This window comes from Pleurodeles waltl, chromosome 2_1 (genome assembly GCF_031143425.1).
Source record: "Pleurodeles waltl isolate 20211129_DDA chromosome 2_1, aPleWal1.hap1.20221129, whole genome shotgun sequence".
Taxonomy (NCBI): domain Eukaryota; kingdom Metazoa; phylum Chordata; class Amphibia; order Caudata; family Salamandridae; genus Pleurodeles; species Pleurodeles waltl.
The window spans coordinates 93335813-93354135 of record NC_090438.1 but is presented as its reverse complement, the minus strand read 5'-3'; the positions used below and the strand labels follow the sequence as shown (position 1 = coordinate 93354135).

The following is an 18323-nucleotide window of genomic DNA, read 5'->3' as shown; positions in this document are numbered from 1 at the left end:
TCCCACAACTACTAGTGTATACACTTTTGGATCTGCCCCACTGTTGCCGCTGGCAGTGGTGTTAACCACTGATATTGCTCATGAGGAACACTCGACATGCACTAAAGTGAATGTGACCAAGACAGGGTTGGGGGATTCTGCTGAGCTGCAAGATGACAGAGCAACTCAATCTCATCTCCTTTGCGTTCAGTGTCCCCCTTGGCAACATAGACGACCTGCTAGTTGAATTCTCACCACTATTCGAGGCCATCAGCTGTCTGAGGGGTCACTTGGTACATCTCCACATCGAAAAGTCAGTCTAGCCAGTCGCCCTAAAACATTGTCGTGTGGCATTTTACTTACGTCCGAAGCTGAGCTAAAGAAACTGGAGCAGGCCGACATCATCAAACAGGTGGATGGTCCAACACCGTGGGTATCTGTGATCGTCATCGCTCGCAGACCAAAGCAACCGGGTGAAGTCAGGATATGTGTAGACAATTGCCTACCGAACCTGGCCATCAAACGCGAGCAACACCTAACACCACAGTGGATGACACTGTTGTGAAGTGGATCAAGATGGTTCTCAAAAATGGATCTGCGAGCTGGGTATCATCAGTTGCTGTTAGCTCCGGAATCAAGAGCCATCACTACTTTCTCCACTCATGTCAGCCTAAGATGGTGCAAACGCCTCAGCTTTGGCATATCGAGTGCGGCTGAAGTTTTTTAGGACACCATTCATGGGGTGCTAGTGGGACTACAAGGAGTCATCAGTGTCAGCGATGTCATCCTGGTACACGCACCCACAATTGAGTCACACCTTGAAATGCTGAAAGCAACTTTCAAACAACTATGCAACTGTGGGCTCACGCTGCACCAGGAAAAGTGTGCATTTTTACAAAGTGAAGTCGCCTTCTTTGGTTATTGGTTCTCAGGGGAAGGAATCATGCCTGACCCAGCCAAAGTGCAGGACATTCAGTCAGCTTCGCCACCTACCAATGTGTCAAGTGTCCGCCGTTTTTTAGGAATGGTCACCTATTGTGGGAGTTTTATAAAAAATCTCACCACTTTAACCATCTCATTAAGAGAACTGACAAAAGCCAATTCCATGTGGGAATGGGGCCCGGATCAGGAAGCTGCCTTCCAAGCCACCAAGATGGCATTGTCCAAAAACACCACATTGGTCTACTTCGATCTAAACAAGGAGTCAGAGTTGGTGGTGGATGCTAGTCCTACAGGCCCAGGGAATGTCCCCTCTCAGAAGCAGGATGATGGGGGGGGGGGGCTGTGGCCTATGCAAGCAGGGCACTAACCGACACCAAACAGCGATACTCACATATCGAGAAAGAGGCCATTGCAGTACACTGGGTCTGTCACCACTTTCATTTGTATGTCTGCAGCCAGTCATTCCTTATCCGCATGGACCACAAGCCCCTCACATCCCTCTTTAATGGTTCCTCTTCTAAACCACTTCCCAGGATTGAAGTGGGTCTTACAGCTTCAGGACTATCGATTCTCAGAGGTATATCGACCAGGGTCTCAAAATCATGGGGAATACCTGTCCCAGCACGCAAGACCTGCCACCCCTCACAAAGCTTCTGAGGCCAAAGAGGTGGAGGAATATGTGCGCTTTGTGGTCGAAAGATGGAGGCCTCTCCCCATCTCGGTAGATGATCTCAAGGAAGCGACGGCTGCTGACGAGTGTCTCCAGTTAGCAGTCTCTACCACTGCTTCTGGGAATTGGCACCTGCTCCTCCATAATGTGGAGCGAAAGACGGAAGAAGCAAAATTAACTCTATCATCACTGCACAAGATCTGACATGAGTTAGCTATCTCTCCAGAGGGATGCCTTCAAAGGGGTCCAAGACTAGTGATTCCAATTTGACCGCAGCAGCGAGTTGTGGATTCGGCCCATTCGTCACACTAAGGAGTGGTAAAAACTAAGTCCAAGCTCTGAAGTAAAGTGTGGTTTCGTGGGCTGGACGACAAAGTTGAACACGCCATGCGGCAGTGCTCGATGTGCCAAGCTGTTGTTCCAGCAGAGCTACCCACACCAATCATTACGGAGACAATCCCTTCAGTACCATGGTTCAGAGCCAGTGCCGATTTTGGAGATTTGCCGGATGGTCGACATATACTCGTAGTGATCGATGACTTTTCTAAAAATACGGAAGTCGAGATTATGGATTCTATTGCCCCCGCTCAAACTATTCCTTGGCTGGAGAAAGTAATGGCCTCTCACTGGCTACTGAAAGAGCACAGAACGGACAATTGACCCACCTTTTCAAGTCAAGAATTTTCTAAATATCTGAAATCCAGAGGCATCACTCACAGGAGGATCACTCATCGATGGCCCCAGGCAAACGGCGAAGCAGAACATTTCATGAGAACCTTAAACATAGTTCTACGAATTGTGGTGGCCAACAATCAGGGAGTGGAGTGTGCCATCTATGGTTTCCTCCACGAGTACAGCCTGACTCTTCACTCCTCGACCGGCATACCGCCAAGCACCTTATGCATGAACTGAATGGTGGGAGACACGATTCCTCATGTGAAGAAATCTTCCAAAGTATTCGATCAAGCAGCTGATGCATTATTGAGGCGTAGAAGCCAACATGACCGAGTGTCAAAGAGGAGACGTGCCAAGCAACCGGAGATCCGCTTTGGTGATCTGGTCCAGATACAGAATCGACGTTGCGGGAGCAAATTCTTACTGACTTTCAAAAATGATCCATGGACAGTGAGTGTCATTAAAGGTACAATGATCACGGCCCGGAAGGGCGGGGAATCTGTTACGAGAAACATCTAATTTTTCAAACTGTACCAAAAGCCTGAAGCCGAGCCAGTGAATACTAAAATCGCTGCAGGTGACTTTTTGGTTGACAGCAACGGTCCCTGAACTATGAGTCAGCCTGGTCCACCCGCTATGTCACCCCATCAATCACCGGACGAGGCTGTCATCCAGTCCCAGGGTGGGACTGCCTACGAATCTACAAAGAGTGAGCCATCGAATGCTGTCCTCCAAGAAGGGAACAGGGCAGCACACCATGACCCACCACATCCAAGACAGCTTACGGAGCGATAAAACCTGCGGCCTCGACCAGTGATGTCTATCCGACTCAAGGAGTTTGTACTAACTTGAGCCACCATGAGCTGATATGAAGACAAAATATTAGGACTCTGTTGCCGCTCATACCACACTGGAAGACCCTGCCGAGGGATCCTCCTATGTGCCCACGTGAAAAGACATGAAGAACTGTGTTATTGTGTATTCTGTTTTTCTCCTGGGTATAAAGCAGGAATGCTATGTATTTTGGTTCAGCCCAACTGGCGCTCCATGACAGGGGGATAATTGCGGAGTGCCCCGCCTCGTCTGGACATGATGGTAATGTCCGTGATGTGGGAGGTGGAATTAATAAATGGCCTGGGGAATAGGGACTTATGGTCCTTTTATGTGCACATTTCTCAAAACGGAACGTCTGGTCTTTTATCTTCAGTGACCACAAGAAAAGGCTAGTATAGTGCTAGAATACAATAGTGATGGCAGCCTGAAAGTGCCATCTCACAAATATGCTATTTGGTTAATGACGTGTCATATATTGCACCGTAGTGGCCTCTTAGAAACACTTCTGGGCACGTAAATACTGTGGTTAGGTGCTAGGGTTGGAGAAGATACTCCGTTTTCTCTACTAGTCTCCCACAGCTCAGCTAGTCTGCGCCCTTGAGAAGAACGGGCCATTAGTAGAAGGGTAAGGTTAAATAACTGGTGAAAGGAGCTCCCAGCAGCGGTGCATGGACTGGAGGCAGGCTATCGCTGTGGTGACTAGCGGAGCTAGGTCCACTTCTTACTTCTAAGTGCACAGCGCGCTCCGCCCCGAGCTCTTGGGACTTCTTGTGCTCGAAGGAGTGTGACCTATTTATCCGGACGGAGCTCGTCGCCTGTGCATGGCGTACAGTAACACATGCATGACGGCTGCTGACCTTCTGCCAGCCCACTGTGTTACATGGCGGCAAGGGTTGAGGTCAGAGTGAGAGCTGATGGGAAGGCCCCGCGGCAGGAGGAAAAGAGGAGGAGATCCTTACAGATGGATCTGACCTTAACCTTATAATTTAGTGCTAGATCATGATGCCATGTGTGCAGTGCAGCTACTGTTGTATGCGACGGAAGACAGGATGAACAACAGGCCAAAACAACTTCAGACAAAGAAGAGAAACTCACCTATGTAGCATTTTCACCAGTCCTCTTGACTGGATTGCAGTGGCACAACTAACCCAAGAACCTGGAAGCTGCTGGACTCCTACCCCAGACCACCGATCATTGGAAAATAAACAAGAGTTGCTGGGTCTCAGTGGAAGAGGCAGAGGCCACTGACACACCCACTCCTACATTGTCTCAGATGGCCCGGCCTGCCCCCAACTGTTGAGATTAATGGAGGTCTTCTGTCTCCTCCCTGGGCCATGTGAATAACATCCAAAGTAAATCTTTATTCTCTGCAGTAACACACAGACCGCACAAACCGTGTGTTGTCACTGCCATGACTTATGCCTCCAGGTCGAAGAAATCTTTGCCCAGCCAACAATTTGCAGGGCCAAGGGCCATCCTCCCCCAGCCCCTCAAAAAAACCTCAGATTCATGTTTGTTCACTGAGCAGCCAGGACAATTTTTTGCTAGCTGCTTGGTGTTCCTTCTCACACTTTTGTTACTCCCCCAGGGTGGCAGGGCCATGCTCATCTTGTCCCTTAACTCCAGCCGCCCCTGCAGTTGATGCTGACGCCTTCCTCATAGAACATCCCCTTGCCGCTTTTAGATACTTTATTGAGAACAGGGAAGCTCCTTTATGGAACCTCCTTGGGTGATATTTTGCTTGCTATATATGATTTTATTTTGCATCTTTTTCCTTATAATATACAAATTCAGACTGCATGATCATTTAAATATGTATGTTTTCACAAAACATTTCTTCAGTTTTGTTGATTGATTTAACTTGTAATTTGAGCTAAATTGTTATTAAAAACCCTTGAGATTTGGACTCCATCCTCTGTCGTTTTTTTGTGCAGCCATGTTGGTTTCACTGTAATTGAATTGTACTGCTGATGTTAGCTCCTTTCCTGCATCTCAACAATCAAAGATCCATAACATTTTGTTCCTTTTTCTGTTTTTGGGGTAACCTCCCAAACCCCACATTGTTGAAAAACCTCACCTTCCTTTACCTTTACCCACCCTAAACCCTAAAAACTCTTTACCTCCCCTTACTCTTAAAATCCTTACCCTTGCCACCCAGAACCTTTAAGTTCCTTAGTCCTTAAATCCATTTTTAAATGGCATAATATGTATGATATTTAAAAAATAAATGCTTACCTGATTGGTGAAACTACGAAAAAGTGCTTGCATGGTATTTACCTGAATACTTAGGACATAAATGGTACCTTCCTGTGGGATAAAGACGAAAAGGTAAAGACTGCATAGCCTCCAGAGAGTTTCTGAAAATATTTAATTAAAAGATGAGATGGCTCAGTAGAAGAGCTGAAACTGTCCTATTGAACGTATAGCAGTACTGCTGTGAAGCACATGTCCTTTCCCATATGATGCAGCCCTGCTGTGCTACTTATAATACAATCGTCCTGGCAGAAAGAGCAACTGATGAACATGAATCCCCAGTTCCAAATTTGGCAGCTCTGGCTGTAACACCACATCTTCTCTTCTTATTATACTAGTTATCAGCAGGGTCAGACTGGGACATAAAATAGGTCTAAGCAGCAAAATAAAGGTTTCCCCTATTAGCGAATCAGACAGATAAAACAGTGACCCACAATTGCAAATCGGGCGGTTTTGAACTTGTAAAGTTACACTGTAAAGGTGTTTTGCAAGGTCGTGGAGGTTGCACGCATTTGTGTTTGCTGCAAGCAATGTTTGTGGTAATATCGGGGGAATCATCTGAAAAAACAGCCACAAACCCAGCCCACACACTAACCTGTCAGACCCGCCCATCAGGCACTACCTGATTGCCCCATAGGCCAGTCCAACACTCAGGGGCGTAGCTTGGTCAGTATGACTGGGAGGGGGTGGGGGGTGTGCTTCAGATTTCCCAACAATAACGCTGGGACATCTTATTGAAACATTGTTATGAGAAACAGGACGTGAGGGGGACTGAAAGGGCATTGGAAAGGGAGAGGGGGGCAGGTTGGTAGGAGTATTAAAATTAAATGTTTTTCAAACTAATCAACATTTTCTAAGGCCTTCAAAACATAGGAGAGAGAGTCTGTGTGTTCCTCCAAAATATATATCATGCATAATAAAGACTTCAAAATATAGAGTGCAAAAATAAAGACAAGGCAAAACGACTGACCTAATATTCAGCTAACCTAGCACCCTATCCATCGTAGGGTAGGATTATGATACAATTCTAACTACAGACCTGGTAGATTTGGGGAAAGTGCTTGGTGGGGACAGGTGCATATAGATATTTTTGAATAGTTCTTAGTTTTGCAACCTACATAATGCACTACTCCTGCTCATACCACTGGTACTGGACACTGCATGTGCAGTGCCTGCTCACCCCAGTAGACATATCTGGATACAGTTATTTATGTATAGTGTGCATTTTTTGTATTAAACATAATACACTAATCCAACTCAGGGCAATAGAGCTGGCAGCCCACACAGTATTCCTGCTCATGCCGGTGATACTGGGCACTGCGTGTGGAGATGGGCACTACATGCACCTCTCTGCTCGTACCAAGGGGGCTGGATGCTTTGTACCCTGTGTCTACTCACTACAATAGTGCTGGGCACTGTTTGCTTGCACCAGTGATGCTGAGGATGCTGCAGAGGCATTTTCATCTTCACCCAAGGTAATAGAGATGCTATGTGAGGAAGTGTAACTTTGTCTTTATTTCATCAGCGGTGTTGGACCCTTATGCACCCTAATGGCACTGTTACTGGCCGGGTGTGGTGGCTTAGTGGACTAATGCATCCACTGTAGGGGCCTGTGTTTGACCTCATGGTCACATGTTCAAATCAGGCGGGTCTACTCAGCCTTTCATCCAAGTTCTGAGGTTGATAAAATGAGTACCATTGAGTTGGGTAACAATAAACATCTGTTATTCAGCACCAAGAGGCCTACGGGTGAACGTGCGCTTTACAAATACACATGTTATGTTACTGGACACTGTATGTGCTTTGTCTGCTGAACAATAAGGTGCACTGCCTTCTTGCACCAGAGGTTTTCACTATACAAATAACACACACATACATGCACTGGAAGCTGGTTGCCATGAGCCTTAGCTACTCGTGCTAATGGTGCAAAACTCTGCATGTGCTCTTCCTGCTTGCCCAAATGATGCTAGGAATGTTGCCTGTGTCCTATCTTTCACCATCAGCGGTGCTGGCGATGTTGCTGAGACGTGTCTGGACACTGAGGACAGTGGCTCTGATATTCTTTTAGGCTTGCCTTCAGTCAGCTTTGGGTGTCTGTTGTCAAAGACCTATTAGCCTTGGGCCAGCCGCTTGTTCTTGATTGGATGGCTCTCTTGTCTATCTAATTTCCCTGCTTCTTATTGAATGGCTTTCTTCCCTAGTCTTTGTCCTGCCTCTGGAGCGTTTCTTCTTTACTTGGTGCTGACTGGATGATCTGTGTATTTCAAACTACTTTCCAGCTTTACACTGGACTGCATGCATTTTCTTGCTCTCTGCTTGCTCTTGACTGGATAGCTTTCTTGTCCAACTCATTACCCTAATTAGCATTCAGTGACTTTCCTCCTCGTTCTTTGCTTGTTCTGCCTCCGGAGCATTCTTCTGTACTCTCTTCTGATTTGAACTGGATGATCTGTGTCCTTCCACTGCTTGCATTCAGGGGACCATATGTTTTTCTTGTTCTTTCTGCACTCTGTGGCAATTCATGCATGTTCTTGCCTCCCACTCGTATGCTTCTTTCCCTTTAAAAAAATAACCTGTCCCCCATGCGCTGTCAGTGGTGTAACTCCAGATCATGCTGCCCCCCCCGGCCCCGTAGAATGGGATGTGGACCAACTAAAACGTGCACATCTCCCAGATACTCTTAGGATTGAGGCTGAATTGAGGCCACCTGAGGCATGGTGGCCGCCGTCGCCGCAGGGGGTGAAGGAATCTGCATCATGCCCCCGTCTGTATTGCACCGCCCTACCTACCTACCTCCCCCCCCCCCCCCCCAAGCTCCTCTCTCGCTTCTCCCACTCCCTGGCCACCTTTTTTCACTTGTATTCTTCCTTCTAGTTTACTACTCCCTCCCTGCCTCAAGCTCTTCGGAGGCACCCCGACCCCTGCCCCCCAATGTTGTTTATCCTTAAACCACACCTCAATTGCTCCTACCCCCCCCTGCCATCATGCATCACGTTCTTTTTTTTAAAGAAGGGTTTATTTTTTAATTTTTGGAGCACACGGTAGCTGCAATTGGCTGCCGGGCTGCTCCGTTTTCAAAATGCACTTTTGCGCAAATGTATGGTTCTTAGACCTTCAAGACTGGCATCCAACTGAAAAAATGCCAGTTGTGTCATGCAAGTTGCATGCATGCGAGATAGCGGGTTAACATGAACACGTCAATAGCTGGGCTGCCTTCGCGTCATGACGCATGCACGTGCAGTCTCCATTGCCCTTTTGTTTATTTTGCAGATGCTGCACAAAACGTTTGTTTTCTCCTTTTGACGATTATTAATGGCATCGACAAAAAAACACTAGTAACACCAATTGGTCGTCCCCCGCAATCAAAAGGAACGACCTATTGACTTTGCCAATGCATATTGCACCAGCGACGGCGGGGCTCCGTAATTGTCCAGATAGTGCAGCCTGATTAATTGCACAATTGGCACGGGCGATGCTACAGGCACATACACACTATGTGCTTGCACCGGTGACCCTGGGCACACAGGCCTCTGAGTTCTGTTTGTTGATGCACGTCACTGGGGGTGTTGCTAACGTGTGCCTTTTCTAACAGCTTCAGACGTGATTGTGCAGCCTCGAGTGGGGCGCACGCTGCACAGCTACAACAACACCAAGGGTGGCCACACATTAGGAGGGGTTGGCTGTGCCCTGGCCCTCTCAGTCAGAGGTGTCAAGACAGCAGGAAACAACCACAGAACTACAAAAAGATCTAAAATGGAAACCGATTGGATATGTGTCTTATGTTTTTGCTCATTCCCCTGTTACGAGTTGTTTCATAGGGTAGCGCCGGGGGGCTCTCTTGGTCCACCACCCAGGCGGGTCAGCGTTTTAGCACCGCTTTACCAAGCACAACAGCAAACTGCAGGCAGGCAAAGGGTCCTAGCAGGCCCCACCGCATCCAAAGACCACCGATGGTGCTATCAGTAGCCATAACTCTTCCTCACTATTGCGATGGCGTCTAATCTGAACTCACAAATCAAACGACAAACCGCGCGCCGTAGCAGCCACCCCAGCATATCTAGGCGCTGTAAAATGTGCCTACCTATGAAGGTATAAAGATTATCACCCCACGACCAGTCCTGTAAGTACGGGAAAACTCGCGCAGGACAAGGCTCTGCCATTCAGGGCACACAAATCTGGATCAACTAATTACAAGAGCTCATTGCCATAACTCTTTAATTCATTTAAAACAAAACATATCTCAAAAAGGCATCTCCGGCTCACTATCCAGGGGGCGTAGCTTCATATGTGTGCGATGTGCTACACCACCTACTAAATATATTTCTGGTAAATATTTGGGTACTGGTGCTTTCAGTCGGGGATGGTGTCGTGTCAGTCGGATTTCACTAGGGATTTTATATAAACAGACAAAAACGCACATTCACTCTCTCTCCCTTTCTGCTTTAAAAATCTTCAAAAATGTTAGTTATTTTACAATATATTGTTTTCTCTCACTTACTACCAGTGCTTTAAATTCGAAAAATTGAAGTGCAGGTACTCTGTGCCAGAGTACCTGCTTGTTTCCGAGAAGTGCCGGTACTCTCCAATTAAAAGTATTACGTTTTTCTTGAGATGTGCCGGTACTCTCCCTCTCAAAATAAAAAAGTGCCGGTACTCAGTACCGGAGAGTACCGGCCCATTTAAAGCACTGCTTCCTACCCCTACCAACACGTAATCGTCTCCCTTTGTACTGCCCCTTATTCCTCTCGTGCGCCCTGCTTGCCGAACAATGTACTCCAGCACTGTCTACACCTCAGGCCTGTAATACAATCCAGGAGTAAGTATTGCAGAGATATGCTGCGGCCACATGCAGAAACGCACAGCTTGGCTTCCATCCCGTGCAGCGCCTGGAAATATGCAAGTGCTTGAGGCTTCTCGTTCTAGCATCAAACGCCCACTCTTGTGACAGCGTTTTGTGGCGCTGCAGTTAAGTGTGATAACGCATAAACATTCGGGAATGCTTGTGATTATCCACAAGTTACAGAGACAAAGTACCCTCAAGGAGGAAGCAGACGTTGCTCAGTGCTGGAATGAAGGGGGCACCAGCCGGATCTCCAAACCCCTCCCATCCGGGCAGGGACTCCCGCCCACAGCAACTCGGGCTACTCCCAACTCGCCTTTACTCACAGAAACGAGGAAGACCAGTTTATGGGATAACAATGGCCGCAGTTTATTGACACATCAGGAGAGTTACACAGTGCATCAACATCGCATATTTGGTCATCAAATGCCCATACACCCGCCCCCCTTTTGATTAAACATCTTGTGTCCGTCTGATACTTTGACCATGTTGTTGCCGGCACAGCCTCCCTCCCTGATGGCCTTCCAGGTCTGTTGCCCAGTGATGGTGGCTGCTAGGTTCTCCCACCCCACTTGTTACCGATGGACGGTCCCCTTGAGGCCTCTCCTTTTTTGCCTTCTCTGTTTGACCTTGCCCATTCCTCTTGGTCCCAGCCATACGACACCCAACTGATCATATCCCTCACCGAAGACCCCCACACTGCCAAAGCCAACCTCCACAGAGGAATGAAGGCCGTAGCCGACTGGATGAAGGACAGCAGACTGAAGCTGAACTCAGACAAAACAGAGGTCCTCATTCTCGGACCCACCCCATCAGCCTGGGACGACTCTTGGTGGCCCACATCGCTAGGCACAGCCCTGGAACCCACAGACAATGCTCGCAACCTGGGGGTCATCCTCGACTCCACCCTCTCCATGACCAGGCAAGTCAACACCGTCTGCGCATCCTGCTTCAACACCCTGCGGATGCTCCGCAGGATCTTCAAATGGATTCCCCCTGACATGAGGAAAACCGTCACCCAGGCCCTCATCACCAGCAGACTCGACTACAGGAACGCACTCTACTCAGGAACAACAAGCAAGCTCCTGAGACGACTACAACGAATCCAGAACACCTCGGCATGACTAATCCTCGACGTCCCCTGACGCAGCCACATCACACCCCACCTAAGAGGCCTGCACTGGCTCCCCGTCAACAAGATGATCACCTTCAAACTCCTCACCCACGCACACAAAGCACTACACAACACCGGACCTACATACCTCAACAACCGACTCAGCTTCCACACCGCCACCCGAAGCCTCCACTCAGACAACCTCCCCTCGCCACAATTCCCCGTATCTGGAAAACCACCACTGGTGGCAGATCCTTCTCCTACCTCGCCGCCAAGACCTGGAACACTCTCCCCACCATCCTACGACAGACCCAGGACCGGCTGGCCTTCAGAAGATTTCTGAAGACCTGGCTCTTCGATCAGTAGAACCCCCCCCCGCCCCAGCGCCTTGAGACCCTCGCAGGTATGTAGCACGCTTTACAAATGCAGTGATTGATTGATTGATTGATCCAAAGAACCATGGTGGAGCAGGTTTGTTTTAGGCTTTGTGCTTCAGGCCACCTGAGGTTATATATCCACCATGCTGCCTGTGGTTTCCCAACCGCAGGCAGCTCCCCCACTTACTAGTGAAGAACACGTAATTCCAAGGCACCAACTATCTTTAAGATGAACATGTCCATGCCAACGGCCGACAAATGCACTCCATCTGGCCCGTAGTAGCCAGATATTTTGAGGTTAATGAACCCATGCATTATTATGCCCAAAGAATTGGCCTTGCAAATTTTTGACAGCGGTTTTTCAACCGGATTGGGGCTCAGTCTGGCCCCGTGAAATGTACTGAATTGGTCCCTGTGTAATTTGTCACCTCACAGTGTCTGCTTTCTGTTCGCAGCGGCACGTGCAGGATGGGAGGGGGCTTTTTAAAATTTTCTCTACCAGCTTGGGTCCAAAATAAAAGGTGAATTTAAAGGCCCATCAGCCATACTTTTGTTCAAGTATAATCCTGCTGGATGCTATCTGCACCGTAACATCTAGGTGCCAATGTAATGGGGAAACAAAGGCATGCAGCTTGTCACCATTACACAGGAACTTAACAGAAGCGAGGATCTGGAGGCATGATTTTGACTTTGTGCAACTCCTATATGTAAGAGATGGATGTGCATGCACTGTAAGAGTGCTACATAAGTCAGTTTGTTCGAGTGTTTACACAAATAATTTAAAAAGCACGTGCCTTTTTTATTTAATACTTTCATATCGCCATTCACCCCACTGTAGGGTGTCACGGCGCTTTACATCACTCACACACATTGACAATAAATCATACAAGGATGTAGTGTAAATCAATGTACCTGCTGTTATGTAAGACAAAGAGGGTGTCAATGTGTAGGAGTCACATATCTTGTTTACTGGTAGGGGTTATGTGCTAAGATTATACAACTGGGAGAAACATAAAATCAGGATTTAAAAGCAGTTGTTTGCGTTGTTCTAGATTTCTACTAAAAAAATCCCTTTCTACAAGCTTTGTCATAATAGATTGAGAAACAATGATAACGTTCTAAACCTATCTCTTGCAGTCTGCAGGCAGGCCTTGGATGCTGGTTCACAGCTCATTGTGCTATATTAGAAGGCTTTCAATGTATGACACTGCAAGTAATAAATGGATCCCTGTGTCAAAAGCAATGACCCACTTACCTTTCTACATAACAATAATCTGTCATCTGCAAGTTACAGATGTGCTTTCAAAGAGACACATTAACTCTCTTTGCTACTTTGTGAATCAAAACTGTGACAGAACAAAACACAGATCTCTCCAGCAAGAGTTTTAGGCACCAGTTACCTTATCATTATTATTATTCCCTGAGATTTACTGGGCACACAAAACTTGCTGCAGGAGGTGCTTTAACCCCAAACACATTTTAAAATGCAGAATTTGCAAACAATTACGCCAGACAAGATTTACTGTCACATTTCCCCTTGATACCAATTTCTTTGTGACATAGTTTTTAAAATAAGCTGACAGGCTGCTTTTCATGACTCCGCCCCTTATGACTCCCACTTCTTTTCGTTGTCCACCTTGACCCCCAATTTATGGGTTCCTAAAGTAAGATGTTTCCAATTCCAGGACTGACTGTAGGACAGTACCAGGCTGGAGACAGTGTGCACTGGTTACGCCCCTTCCGCAGTATCACACAGTCACGTCACTTCCGTTAGACCGACTTTTGCAGCGCATTGCTGCCCACCCACAGCCACAACATGGCCCCCATATAGTATACTGATCGAGTGGTTCTTTAATGTACCAGGGCGGGTGATTCTTTAACACGGGTTAAAACAGCACCATTAGTGCGCCATCTAATGGTAGCACAAATTTACAACAAAAGACCTGCATATTGCTTTTTAATATCGTTAATGCCTGGGGAGCACCCCATCAGGCAAAATGAGTTTTCCAGTGCTCTGTGAAAGGCAGAATCCATGGGCCTCATGTGCTGTGGCGGCTTAAGTGAAAGCTTATTAATCATGTTATTAATCATGTTATAGTTAATTTAAACCTTTCCATGCTGTGGTGGCTTAAAATTAGAGCCATGTCCCCCAGCCAGCAGCAAACGCCAACAAATGCCACGCACAAATTACGCGTTCGACAGAGTTCTTATTTAAGTGATCATGGTACACAAAGTCAGTGTTCCTAATTAATGCAGTGTTTAGGGGGTGCTTGGCGAGGTCAGACCAGCACATAGGGCAGTTAGGCTATGCCGGATGGGCTGGACTGACAGACTAGTATGTGGGCCTTTTTTTGGCTGTTTGTGAGTTTTTTGTTGTTTATTTTCACGAGATTACCACAAACATTGCCTGCAGCAAGACCAAACCCATGCAGTCTTCTATACCTGACAAAACACTTACACAGCGAGCTTTAACAAAAGGACCACCTTTTTTTTAGCTTTCTAATTCACTAGTGAGGGCCACTTTGAGTTTGGTGCCAGGACCGATTTTCTGACCCAGTCCGCCCCTGGTTCTCAGACCACCACCGGGCCACTACACAGGCTTAGGTACGGATATTATATACAGCCGTCAGTGGCGTAACAAAGGCCCCCGCAGTGCGGAGGGCCAAGCTCCAGTGGGGGTCCTTCAGCACAGTACACTGCCCTGCGACCTCCTGAGTGAGTCCTGAGAGGGGGGTCCCTCCATGTACTGAGCAGGGAGGGACCCCTCAACTTTCGTTAGGCCACTGACAGCTGTACTCCACAAGCTGCAGCCAGTTGTTGGACCGATGTTCACCGGAGGCCACACTCGACCACCAGAGCACAGATCCCAACTTCCCGCGCACAATGGGGCGCCACACCGATGCATGCATTCATCAAATTACCCTGAAAATACTCACAGGCCTGGGTTATCCGGAGCGCTGCCTGGGGTTTCTGGGGGCCATGATGCTGCCCTCTGGCCTTTGTGAGGTGCAAGTGACCCGTCAGCCTTGACCCCCGGCCCCAGTTCTGCCGGCTCCCCTCTCTCGGGCGCCTAGACGCCGATGCCCCGCTGCTGAGGCGCTCGTGCCCCAGGTGTGCGAGGGAAGCGGGCAGTGATGACCAGGGGGAACCAGGCACAGGCTGGGTGGCTCCCTCGGTCCTTCCTTCTCCACAGCTCGCCGACAAGAGAAATGCCACGGCGGCGATAATGGCCACGACGCGGCTAATTTTAGCCCAATAATTTGGCCGGCCTTATCCATGCATCCATTCTTGGACAGTGCCCGAGCGGCAGTCAAAAATAGAGAGACAGGTGCCCCTCTCGGGGGAGGTGGGCAGGGGCTGTTATCATTGGGTATTTCAATTATGCACCACTGGCATGTGGCCAAGGGCCAGGGGGTCGCCTGTTTCAGCCCCCCAAGTACAGAGCCACTCAAGAGGGTCCCAACCTGCACTGCTCTGCCCCTGGAGTGGCACAGCCAGGCCTGCTGCTTCTAACGAGTACTTGTTCCATCCTCCAAAGTGATCCACACATGCATCGCCGCCTGCCTCTTGAATCTCTTTCTTTTCCATAGTTCATCGCCTGTTATTTTTCCTTTTATTTTCTTCTGCTGCTTTTCCTTTTCTTTTTGCGACTGCATGTCTCACTTTCTTGACTTCACTTCTTTCTTCACTATTGATCGTTCTTCTAACTTTCAATTTTTAATTCTTTCACTATCTCCAGCTTCTTTTATGTCTTCCATATTTTATTCATTTTTACTTTTCCCTCTCATGATTTTTTTCCTACGTTTGCATCTTCCAGTCTTCTATTTATCATTCATTTCCCACCTTTCTCTTTTATATATTTTCTTTCTGCCTTATTGCCTGTTTTTGGGTTTGGTTTGATAGCGGAACTGCCTGCATGACCCATTTTCACCAATTCTTTAAAATATACAGCATGAGGTCCATCCAGAGTATGGAGTATCATTCGGCCACCCCTAAAGTACTTACTCTGCAATGCATGAGGGAGTATTGAACAACTGAAAAATACCCAACGTTTTTTGTTTAAATATTGCAGGCAGGACTCAAGTGGGGACCATTTCCAATACCTGCCACCAACATTCAAAAGCATAACAGTCCCCTTATTATTATTTCTATGGTAATCACTGCAACAGCATTATGTGCATGTCAGCGTTTGCATGCCTTACTACATGAAAGCGAAGCCTATTGGCTTTGCCAATATATATATATTTCGTTGTATCTTTCACACTTCATGACATCCCTTCTTTTATCTTCCTATCCTTTGTTCTTTTTTAAGTCTTTATCTCATCTCTTTGCTCCACCACTCTATCTCTATAACTAGATATAAATATGTAGGAATATGTATATCTTAACTCTCCACTTGTCTTCACTCTCTCCTTCCCTTTTGATGACTCTTCTACTATTCTCTGTCTTTCAGCCTTTTCTCTATTTGTTTCCCTGAGAAAACATATATAAATATACATATCTATATACATCTTTTTTCTCTCTCTCTCTCTCTTATATACAGTATGTATATATACATATATATATATATATTCACTTAAAAAAACAAATGTTACAGTGACGTTATAGTTGGACTCACATTTTAAACGTACAAAACCATAGAAATTTACCTGTTATAGTTATCTCAAGTAACTATAACTCGTGCTCTAAGGTAACTATAACTTGCGCTCTTCAGTGAATTTCTATGGGTTTTTTAAATGTAAAGTCATTTTCATCACTATGCCTTAATCAAACCATCACCATGCACTGCGGCCAGCCCCCTTTCCCCCCTCCTCCTTCTCCCCCCTCCTCCTTCCCCCCCCCCCCCGCCTTCCCCCCAACCACCCAACCCCACGCTGCACATGCCTTTGGCCATGCTCAATGAGAGTTAGCAACGGCCTGTTTCTCTAGGTGCGAGAATAGGTGCGAGAATAGGTGTGACAGTGTTTATCTGGGTGTGAGAGTATCTGTGAGAGTGACAGAGTGGGTGCATCAGTATCTTAGTGGGTCTGTGAGTGAGTGCGTGCGTCAGTGTCAGTGGGTCTGTGAGTGAGTGCGTGCGTCAGTGGGTCTGTGAGTTGGTAAGTGAGGGTTTCAGTGGGTCTGTGAGTGGGTAAGTGAGGGTTTCAGTGGGTCTGAGTGGGTCTGTGAGTGTGTGCGTGACTGAGTGTGTGGGTGTGTGAGTAGGTCGGTGAGTGGGTGTGTGAGTAGGTGCGTGAGTGGGTGCGTGAGTGTCCGAGTGCAGCTGTGAGTTGGTATACAAGGGACTGAGTGGGTCTGAGAGTGGGTGCATGAGTGTCTGAGTGGGTCTGAGAGTGGGTGCATGAGTGTCTGAGTGGGTCTGTGAGTAGGTGCATAAGTGAATGGGTGTGTGATTAGGAGAACGATTGAAAGAGAAAGATTGAAAGAGAGAGAGAAACAGAGGGAGATAGTTTTTTAGGCCTTGATGAATGATATACTTAGAAAGAGATATTTCTGGACACATTGAAAAGAAAAATGTATTTGTCAATTAAAAAGAGTGAGATCACCCTTCAGTATGAACCTTTACCTTTTTACGTTTAAAAGAAATTAGAGAAGGAATACAGTCACAGGTACACCTGGAATAGAACTCTAAAATTTTAGTCTGAGGGTCTGTTACCTTAACCCGTAGGTCATAGGTGACTCCTTAATGTGATGCTTCCAGAAATACCTATAACAGTCAATCCACACGTGATAAGAAAGACACATGGATGTTCCATCACTAAGAAGGTTTAACAGTCAAAACACAAATAAATAAAAACACACTGACAAGGGATACTAGAATTTGAACCTTTAGCCTACTGAGTGACAGCACAAGACCTTGAACATTAGGCCAGAAGTGACTATGTTCTGCTCTGCCTCCAAACGTAACTATAACATTTGTACCAAACATCTTGGTAGTCGGACTCTGTGAAATTATTGAATGGCAAGACCATTACAATGACAATATTATATATATATATCTCTCATCCCATTATGGGATATATATATATATATAGATATATATATATATCTATCAAAAACGAAGTTGTCCTCATGTGAAAGCGCACTCCCAACAGGTTATATAAACGGGAAGAAAAAGCAAAGCCAGCAACTCACAGTGAATTCTTTAGGCAGTTTCATTATTCCAGGCCTTAAGTTGTAAAATCATCTCTGGACACGTGTTTCAAGGTCAATATAAAAGTGTTTCACCCTCGTAGGTGCAGCCAGTGCTGGAGGTGTTCCAGGAATTTCTTTCTTACTGCACAGACCGGCATGGCTTCAGCTTGTCTAATTACAGGCACCTGATTAGTCTCTTTGAATACCAGTCCGCCCCAGTGGGCCTCTCAAGTGAGTAACAGTGCATGCTGGTTGTGGTGGAAGCATATACAAGTGTGTTTTTTAACACAGTATCCACCTTGAACTGAATTACTTGAATGTGCTCTCAAAGGTAAACTAGACACATCAAGTAACTTGATTTTACTTTAATTACACAATTTAGTCACGCGGGTGAGTTGGGATTTGAACCCAGGTTTCCTGGACATATAGTGCAATGAAGCAAACAACTAAATGACTTTCTTTTTCTCAGTCCCCTTTGCCAACATATGACAGTGTTTTATACAG

The 18323-nt window shown here is 46.8% G+C and overlaps 1 protein-coding gene across 1 annotated transcript in view; it reads right to left on the bottom strand.

Annotated features, from left to right (window-relative positions):
- ASB12 (ankyrin repeat and SOCS box containing 12) overlaps window positions 1-14890 on the bottom strand; it is a 54341-nt gene extending 39451 nt beyond the window's left edge. Inside the window, exon 1 of the mRNA XM_069210557.1 lies at window positions 14621-14890. The gene's annotated coding sequence lies outside the window, so the exon portion shown is untranslated. The remainder of the gene's footprint in view (window positions 1-14620) is intronic.
- Window positions 14891-18323: the final 3433 nt, after the last annotated feature.